Genomic DNA, 8,023 nt, shown 5'->3' on the forward strand with positions numbered 1-8,023 from the left:
AAGGACTTTGCAGATTACAGGGAGAGAGTTTGAATGAGAGAAATCTGTTCACAATAACACACAGTACCAGAGCTTATCATACACACTCAGGTCACATACACTAAACAGAGACAATGTTCTGTTTTCATGTCAACTGTATGCATGCATAATGAGCATGTAAGGTATTGTGTCATAACACCAGATGTTACTTATAATCTGGTGAAAACATATGTGTAATCATGGTAATCAAAACGCCCTTCATGACAGTTACTCTATGAATTGATTTTTTTATTTTTATTTTTTAGAACAGATGGCCTCAGTTTAAAGTTATCTCCATGTCCTAATCTTTGAGGCTGAATATTATTGTATCTTGACAAAAAGATCACAGTTGATGGCCCTGGATCTGAGAATTTGTACCAAATAGATTTCTTTATCACCAAAGTACATTAAGAACTGGAATATAATTAATGTAATCTGAGTGCAGCTTTGTCAGCGATGTGTCACTCATGTGTGACTCCTGTTATTTCCTCATGAGAAAATGATAATCTTTTGAGGCACTGGGGTTCACGCTGGTCCCGAGGAAGACTAAATGGCGGCCCCAGAGCTGTGGAACAATCTCCCCCCACATCAGATCTGCCAAGTCCATCGCGATTTTTAAGTGCTTACTAAAAACTCACCTTTTCTCTCTGGCTTTTAACAACATCCACTCCTATCCAATTTTAACTCCTATCTAACATTTCCTACCTTCTGTGTACATAGGTGTAAATGTACAATCTCGCTCTGTATCTGTGTCTCCTATATGCATACATGTTATGTGTTTTATACATAGTGTGTTTTTGTTCTTTGATTTGATGTATTGCTTTGCTTTTACCTGTGCAGCATCTTGGTCAACTAAGGTTGTGTGAAAATGTGCTCTATAAATAAAGTTTGGTTGATTGATTGATTGATTGATTGATTGATTGACAAGCTAGTAGCTCCCATCATCCCATCAATTCAAGGACCCCAACGGAAACAAGTCCGCAAGGACTTTTTTGGCCGGACCTTTTAGACAAAAGCATTATAAATGTAACTGTGTTGTTTTACATTCTTTTGCCTAATAACAATTTCAATCAATCAATCAATCAATCAATCAATCAATCAATCAATCAATCATGATTACTGACATTGACTATGCAGATGACATTGCCAGAGTCTAGGACACAGCAGAGCATGTAAGGGAACTACTACTGGCAGTAGAAATGGAGTGCAGGAAGATCTGCCTCAAGCTCTATGCCAAGAAAACAAAAGTATCTGCATTTAACACAGAGGACATCATTGCCACTGCTGACTTCAAATTACTTTTACTTTAAGTATTTTTAAAAGCATGTACTTTTGAATACTTAAGTATATTTAAAAGCAATTACTTTTTTACTCTTACTTGAGTAACATTTTGACTGAGCTATACTTTTACTTGCAGTGGAGTAAATTTGACCAGGAATATCTGTACTCATACTCAAGTACTGGGGTTGAGTACTTTGTCCACCTCTGCTAATAAGCCTCTAAAATAAAATACCACTATACCAGTGAAAGCAGCAGGGCCACTACAGTGCAGAAAGACGTTTAATTGTCCCACTACATTTCATAATGACAATTACTGCAATGGTTCTCTCACTGTGCCACAGAGCGTGTGTGTGTGTGTGTGTGTGTGTGTGTGTGTGTGTGTGTGTGTGTGTGTGTGTGTGTGTGTGTGTGTGTGTGTGTGTGTGTGTGTGTGTGTGTGTGTGAACATTGGCACAGGGGAGGTGATCACTGGCACACTGGCTTACGTGTGTGAGAGAGGTTTAGTCAGTTAAATTAAGTCCATTCACATCTATATACAAATTACATCAAATGTATTCAAACTGATAACTCTGACTGGGGAGGGAGTGTGGGAGATAGGTGGGTTATTGCGTCTAATGATCATTACATCCTGATGTGTAACGGCGAACTTCCGAGCACACGATTCCCGGCCAAGCCGCACGTTTTGATGTATATATTGTTGCGGTGGTGTAAACCGTGCGGCAGTTACGGAGCGACGAACTTTTGGTGCGTGAAATAAATAAATATTAATACATATGGAGGATCTCAATAAGTGTTTTGCCATTACATGGCAGGCACACTTAATTATGCACCATGTTGCATTTTTCAAGGCACATGTCAGCAGTTTAAATGTATCCACAGCACTGCTCCATATTGTATTGAAAGCCATTTAAATAACAGCTACAATACCACAAAATCCAATAAATTCCAAAGGCCCTGCATGGATGTGAGTTGCTATTTTTTGCTTATCATGAATTACGACCATAGAAATCATGAGTACAACCAATATTGTATTGACAGTATCTTTAAAATGGCAATGGCTCTTTTTGTACCCTGAACTATATATTTATTTTAACAGCATAACCATATGTTCAGATATTATATCATGCTACAGAGCACACCTTCATCCTGGCATACTGGTGGTGAATGTCAAGTGTATGAAATGGGTCATAAGAACATTTACTAAGTTTATTTAAGACATGACATACTGTATGCTATTGTTAATGGGAGCTGTTTGTATGCTGTCTCCCAAAACACAAATCTAATGTTTATTTTGAATACTGCTACGTACTACATGTGCTTCACTTTACAGGCCTGCTAAGGCAACTGTTGTTCAAATACTTTTACTATAATATATATATATATATATATATATATATATATATATATATATATATATATATATATATAATGTATACATACATACATACATACATACATCATTTGTTGCGGCCTGCACCCTTTGGAACCCACTCCCACCTCACATCAAAGCCGCCCCCACTCTTGCCGTGTTCAAAGCCTCCCTCAAAACCCACCTTTTCAGACTTGCTTTCCCTGCCTAACCCAAACCAAATCTCCCTTTCTTCTTCTTAGTCTTAGCTTATTGTTTTTAGCCTTTAAACGTTTTTCTTTTTTTTGGGCTCCTAATAAAATTGTTTTTAAGCTGTTTAGTAAAGCGACTTTACTACTAGAAAAGCGCTATATAAGTCTGATGTATTATTATTATTATTATTATTATTACTATTATTATTATTATTATGCATGCGCGCACACGCACGCGCGCGCGCACACACACACACACACACACACACACACACACACTCCTTAGGGGGAGGAAAAACTCACTTGCTGATGCCGGAGACCATACCGGAGACCTTCCCCACTGAGCATTTTTCGGGCTATTAGACGTTTAAATGACGTCTAAACGTCACCTAGCCGTCTAGGCTAAATCCGGTTTATGAGTGGTCTAGAATTGAAAGTTTTTTCAACGTCTAAACCTAGCCTAGACGTTATTTCAACGTCGTTTGGACGGCTAGATATAAATATATAACCGTTCAAATGACGTTGAAAAAACGTCTAGGCTTAGCCTAGACGTCGAAAAAACTTTCATTTTTAGACCACTCATAAACCGGATTTAGCCTAGACGTTATTTAGACGTCTAATAGACGCTCAGTGGGTTAAACCCTATTATAGACTATGAATGTTGTTTAGACGTCATGTAAACGTCTATTTAATAAGGATATTAACACATTGAATGCCAAAAACGGTCCGGACCGTTTTTGAGGGTCCAAACGAGAAGTGCCGAAAACGGTCCGGACCGTTTTTGACCCAATTCTATTTTTATACATGTGGGCCACGTGGGGCGCTAAAACGAAACTTTGACATCACCCAAGCAGTTTCTGAGAAGAAGAAGCTGGATGTGGCTCCATGTCAAAAATCCTTCCGGTCGGCGTTTTCAATGTTATCTCCTTGATTAAAAGCTTAATATCTCCATTTCTTTTTAATGTGGTGGAAACGAGCCGTTTTCGATCGGCGATCACGCTGCAATGGAGGGTCGCGTTGGAAATATTATTGTTCCAGGCGTTAGTCGGGACCCTCCGCTGTCTCGCACGCACGCTTTGTTTACATGCATTTCCGCGTCGGGGCTTCTCACAGCACGAAATGTATAACGCAAGTGGATGGAAGAAATGCTGGCACTCAACGTATAATATTTTAATAAACCTCTGGCACCCAATGTGTTAATATACTTATAATTAAATCATATGTTTAAATAACATCTAAACAACTTGTAGGCAATATACACCTTTAAGATCTATCAAATTATTCACACGAAACCTATATTAATGCATTTAAATGCCTCAATTTTAATGCAGATCCAGGTTCTCTACAAAAACTACCTGATGGACCAAATTTTACCTGTTTTGCTTACCTTTGTAGTGGTGTAGACCCATGATGTTCTGATCATTTGTTAACATTATGTTGTTATCTTTCTGGATCTTTTAAATAGGTTGCAGTGTGACACTAATGTCATGCTACTCTTTATTGTACCACTGGATAAAATCATGTTTCTTAATGTTAACATTGATCTACTCTGAACATAACTATCCTTCAACTGTAATTTCAATCACAATACATATTTCAACAAAAAAACATACCAAAGCTTGTACAATCGTTCTTTAATTTCTGCACCTCTTAATGCTTTAAGCCATTAAGACCTGTCATGTTAGATTTTAAACACTTTAACACAGGGGTCTTCAAAGTTTTCAGGCCAAGGACCCCCTAGCTGAGAGAGAGATGAAGCAGGGACCCCCATATCTATAACATTGTGTTGTATATTCATCTTTTTTTCCCCCTCTACACCAAACCTCTTTGCCAAAAATAGCAGATCTACAAGCTCACAACGCCTCGCAGCGCAAGGCGTTGTGAGCTTGTAGATCTGCTATTTTTGGCTAAAGCTCCCTCAGAAAAAGAATGCTAGGGTTCAAGTGGTTAATGTAAAAAATATCATATCACACAAAGATCTGGCGGACCCCCTGTAGTAACTCTGAGGACCCCCTAGGGGTCCCGGACCCTCTGTTGAAGACCTCTGTTTTAACACATCTTATACTTGAGCTATTCAAAAATAGCAGATCTACAAGCTCATAGCACGGCACTCAGCGCTAGTCGATCTGCTATATTTTTGTTTTAACAATCTTGAACATTTTTGCAAATCTTTGAATGTATGTTTTTACGTCAAATCTTTGCTTTGCCTAGACTTGAGTTTAAATGCATATATATATTTATTCAAAGATTTACACTTTTTTACAAGCTCTTAGCGCGGCACCGAGTTCCGCGCTATGAGCTTGTATATCTGCTATTTTTTGAATAGCCAAAGAAATCTTAAGTGACACAGATGCGTTCCCTGTCTTAATGCGTTAAACAACAAGAAAAGACAAGTTTTAACAAAATGTTTTGACCAAATAATAACATTGGATTTGCTTCTTCTTCTTCTTGTATCCCTCTCCACCACTTCTACCAGGCGCCTGCTTGAAGTGGTCAGAGATGGCAGCGCTGACGAGGTTCTCCATTGTCTCTCTGAATGTCTTCTGCAGTCAAAACAATGACAAATAACTCTCAGACTGACAGTAGACATTACAGAGGTTATCTAGTATGTCAGTCACACGTGTACAACGTGAATAAGCAATCAACAAATAACTAGCACTGACAAAGTTATTTTTACCATTGATGACAGATAGAAGGCAGTGCTTTTGAAAGCTCTCTCCTGCTGTCCATGCAAGTAGAAAGGACTCATCAGGCCATTGGTGAAAAGTCTGAAACAAAAAGAAAACGTGAAGCTAAATTGCAAAAAGAAAAACGGCACACTCTGCCAACCTGCAATGAAGACAATTATGTTGATATGAAACAGAAATAATACACTAACACAGTGGAAAGTGATAAATAATACTTCCATTCTTACTTTTCTCCGACATGGGAAACTGAAATAAACAAACCATGTGACAGTCTGCCTGTGATTTAGAATGTGAGGCTATACTTTGGCTGGTGCAGATCTTAATAAACAACATTACTTGTTTTCAAGTTCAACATCATCTCTCCCCAATTAAACTTTTGCCAGAGTAAGATGACTTCCAAACTTTATCAAAATGTACCTTTTGGAATCCTGTGACTTTCTCCTGGGAGTTCTGATAAGATTTCCTGTTGGTGAAAGACAAGGTAATTAGGCTACATGTCATACTTGCAACATCACCATTGAGGATTACTGTTATAGTCAATTGAAAGGTGGAGTAGAGTCCAGACATTTTCTTGGCCCAGATTACGGCTTCACTGTTGGGGGAGAGAAAACCCCCATTGAAACCCATTTTGCTCACTGCTACAGTCAATTGAAAGTTACCTTGTGTATTTCTGGATCTGATTTGGACCGGTGTGTAGCTTCAATGTTCTGCTGGGTGTGAAAACACATTGAAATTACACCTTCTTACACCATCAAGTCATGTATGATATATGCTGTGCTTTATCCACATTTTCATTGTGGAGTCCTAGTTTGGAGGGACAGCGAGTGCATTTTCCGGCAGCGGCGGCGGCTGGAGCTGCCGGTGGCGTCAGCTTTGGGAGTGTGCTGCGTTTGTGTAACGCAGTCCCCACTAATATTATTTACGATTCTGTGCCTATCGGTACATAACTCGGACGCCGCTTAGTCGAATAGCAAACCATCGGCCGGTCGTCGCGGGCACTCGCGCCTGGAGGCGCTCGGGCGCGACTCCTTGGCCTCAAGGTCTGCTGATTCGGCGCGGCTCCGTCATGGTCCAAAACTATACTTTATCGGCGGAAAAAGAAGTTGACTGCCGCTCCTCCACCGGCAGTTCCGCGACTGCCGCTCCTCCACCGGCAGTTTCCGCGGCAGTTCCGCTGCTCCGCCGGCAGCTGACGCTCCACCGCCGGCAGTCACTGCCGGGAGCTGCCGCTCCTCCACCGGAAGTTCCGCGGACGTTCCGCGGCTGTTGCCGCTGCCGGAGAATGCACTCGCTCCTTCTGCTAGTTTGTTCTGTTCAGGAGTAAGGCCCCCACAGTAGATGTACTGTTGTTGAAATACATAATATATTTTAATACATTTTTATTTTAATCTTCCGGCTAAACGTTCTGTTACACTCGTTTTTCCTAGAGGACCTAAAGCATAGTAGTAGTAGTCCCAACGATAATACAGGCGGGTAAACAAACAAACAAAAACTGTCCAAATGTATTTAAAATGTTAATCATTCATGTGCAGTCACCTTGTGCAGTTCTTCCTCTTTTACGGCTGACCAGAGTTTTGTCAAGATCTACAGCAGAAAACGAAATGAAGGAATTAGAAAACTCTTAAGGTTTTGTTTTGACATTAATACTGATACAGGCTGTAATTTCCATCTACAATATATATATATTTAACATTAGGCTTAAATCAATTAACATAGCATTTAAATTTACCTGGTGTTGAGGTGTGTAGAGGGGCTGTCAAAACTGTCTTAGCTATGGGCACTGGGCAGTGATTCACCTGGGGAGGATAATTAGGCCAGATGTATATTATTGTAATGAACGAATATGACAATACTCCCAAAATAAAAAGGACAAAATAACAAACAAATCTAACAGCACAGCTCCCACCAGCATGGGGTTATCTATAGCTTTAAGCCAGTCATCAGTCACCTGTATCAAAGCAGTATAAGTAGAGTGACCAGCTCTATAGGCATGTTGAGAATATGTTGCAAGCTTGTTTGAAACAAAACAAGCTTGAATTTGTGAATGCACCAACTTGTCCATGATTTTGCTCAAAAAAGGTAAAATACTTATAGTTCTAGGTATAACCTAGATCTATAGGAATAACCTTAGCCTCCTTCCACATCTTTGGACATAGACCAACATCCAAACATCTATTAATAATATGACAGATAGGAGATGCTATATTCTCAGCACTTTAACACCCATATTATCTAGACCTTATCTATCATAAGGAAGAGAGCAGAATAACTGCTCCACAAATAGTTGCAAGGAGTTGCAGTCATTGTCGTGGAATAGCCAGATAGATAGATAGATAAAATGTGACAAAAGTCAGCAGTTTGCCACTTTTAGACATCACCTAGATTGAGAGCTGTAAATAAATGTAAATAGGCTACTGATTGATTTAACAATATATTCAACACATGGCCCAACTCAAGGAAAGGTTAATAATGTTGTC

General features: G+C 39.5%; 1 long non-coding RNA gene across 1 annotated transcript; it reads right to left on the reverse strand.

Moving 5' to 3' along the window:
• Positions 1-5,157: 5,157 nt before the first annotated feature.
• On the reverse strand, positions 5,158-6,340 carry LOC308098859. The gene is made up of 4 exons (XR_013934324.1): positions 6,206-6,340; positions 5,964-6,009; positions 5,537-5,627; positions 5,158-5,402 (listed from the first exon to the last, which is right to left on the reverse strand). It is a non-coding gene; the product is annotated as an uncharacterized lncRNA (long non-coding RNA).
• Positions 6,341-8,023: the final 1,683 nt, after the last annotated feature.

The sequence above is a fragment of the Gymnoscopelus braueri genome (genome assembly GCF_963280865.1).
Source record: "Gymnoscopelus braueri genome assembly, chromosome: 13".
NCBI lineage: Eukaryota > Metazoa > Chordata > Actinopteri > Myctophiformes > Myctophidae > Gymnoscopelus > Gymnoscopelus braueri.